This window comes from Penaeus japonicus, unplaced genomic scaffold (genome assembly GCF_977035675.1).
Source record: "Penaeus japonicus unplaced genomic scaffold, GWHDUDI00000001_assembly GWHDUDI00000014, whole genome shotgun sequence".
In the NCBI taxonomy this organism is placed as follows: Eukaryota; Metazoa; Arthropoda; class Malacostraca; order Decapoda; family Penaeidae; genus Penaeus; species Penaeus japonicus.
This window is the reverse complement of record NW_028234416.1, coordinates 26219153-26221652: the sequence shown is the minus strand read 5'-3', so window position 1 is coordinate 26221652 and position 2500 is coordinate 26219153.

The window sequence follows — 2500 nt, the reverse complement described above, 5'->3', positions numbered from 1 at the left end:
TTGCTAAAGATGGAATGAAATTCTAACTGAGGATTAACACTGGCAGGATTAATGAAACTAATGGCATAGTGTGGAGAAATGATATGCAATAGAATAATGGTCAATGTAATTACCATTCAATTCGGTAGAGACGGAGCGTGATTTAAACTGAGGATTTACACTGGAATAAAATATAATAACCTATCATAAAATTCAGTCTCCTAATGATGGATTAAGGGCTAAAGATAGAGGGCGCTTGCTGGATTGAGTGATATGTGTCACGCCCATTCGCTCGGCTCACTAAAGATGGAATAAATTGAAGAAAAAAACTTTGCATTAAACTGACTGGCAGATATTAGTGCCATTCCTTATCCGATCAATCTCACTCCGTTTGCAAAAGATGAACAAAAATATCATTGACATTATTCACAGAAAGTATATACTGCACACTGACTTTCGCCATTCGTCATCCGGTGTCATACGTCATTCAGTGAACGCCATGGAGTATTCACTAGAAGGTCAAAGTATTCACTGGTATAATTAACAAGGATAAGGATAAGCCAGATTTGCGGAGCAGATGCTACGCCGGGCTTGTATGCAGTGACGCGAGCCCGCCTGTGCCAGCGTGTGCTGACTCGTGAGTATAATTAACAAATCGTATTCGCCTTATATAACATATGCCGAGCGACGGGGCGGGCACGAACAGCGAAAAACACCTTTGAATTTGAGTTCCATACGCCAAACGTATGATATCTCTTCTGGGCCATGGCCGTGGACATATACAAAGTCGTAATAAACATAGCATCCATTTCAGAAAAAAAGATTAATTTTTGCCTTAGTAATTATGATTTGATATGTAATTTGGGAAATTTCTTTTACAACAAAAACTGAAATATATATTTTTTTTTCTAAAGTTAAACTATTTACGCAATATAGCAATAACGGCAGCCATTCTTAGGATTAATGTTTATAATTGCAATACATCATAAAAAGAATAATACGGAAATAAAGAAGAGAAACATAAACTCACAAATTAAGATATGAATTTTGTTTGATATATAAATATTTTATTATGCACTTTACATCTTACTTGGAATTCATTTTATATTAATTCGCAACACACGTGAGCCACATTCTACTGGAATTTGTAATGCATGCTATTTTCATCCTTTATTTAGCACTTTGTTTTTGGTGAAAGAAATGTAAGAATTATATCAGGCTTTGATATAAATACAATATAAAATATTCAGTATAAATAAACATATTACATTTACATGTAAGATTTATATCAGCCTTTGATATAAATATAATATAAAATATTCAGTATAAATAAACATATTACATTTACATGTAAGAATTATATCAGCCTTTGATATAAATATAATATAAAATATTCAGTATAAATAAACATATTACATTTACATGTAAGAATTATATCAGCCTTTGATATAAATATAATATAAAATATTCAGTATAAATAAACATATTACATTTACATGTAAGAATTATATCAGCCTTTGATATAAATATAATATAAAATATTCAGTATAAATAAACATATTACATTTCAATAGCAAAGGGAATTGCTATTTACACAGGGCTTAAGTGACAGGGAAACGGCATGTAGAATCATATCACGTTATATCTAAATAACATTTTTTTTTAGAGATACCCTGTTTTACCCGTTTTACATGACGAAAGAGACAAAAGGAAATCAAAAGATAATGATGATGATAATGAAAAACACAACAACTTCAACATTAACAACAATAGCAACAGGGATGCAACTTTTTCAAACCTTTCTTTACATTAATGAATTGATGAATTGAAGAAGCTCAGTTATGGAGAAAGTATAAGCTCATTGCAAAGCGTAAATCTTTAATATCATCATACTGACTCCAGACTGTTTGATATTCGCTATTTCGTATCCTATGTACTCATTTCAAAGTCTTCCTTCGTTCCCGCTACACATACAAAAAAGAAGAAGAAGAAGAAGAAGAAGAAGAAGAAGAAGAAGAAGAAGACGAAGAAGACGAAGAAGACGAAGAAGACGAAGAAGAAGAAGAAGAAGAAGAAGGTTAACCTGATAATCCACAAATTTGCATTTGGTGCCTACTGGTAATCAACTACATGGCTATATCAGTATATATAAAATTTCCAGTAAAGAAGCACACGGTGATAATAGTAATGATAATAGTTAATGATGATAATGATAATAATATTGTTATGCTCTCTGGTGAATCCTCTAAACTTGTGGGAGAATTAAACACCGAGTTAAAACTAAAGTACGAGAATTAAACACCGAGTTAAAACTAAAGTAGGTTCTTTGGAGGTGTAAATACAGCAAAATAAAATAGGATAATTCTGGGTCTGGTCTGCGCTCTGAGGTTGTTGCCAGATGCACGAGGTATACAGAAAGTATCATACGACAGAAACATTATTCTCGTACATATAGAATACATGCTATATATTGTACATAGAACGAAATGAAAATTTAGCAAACAATGTAAATAATAATATA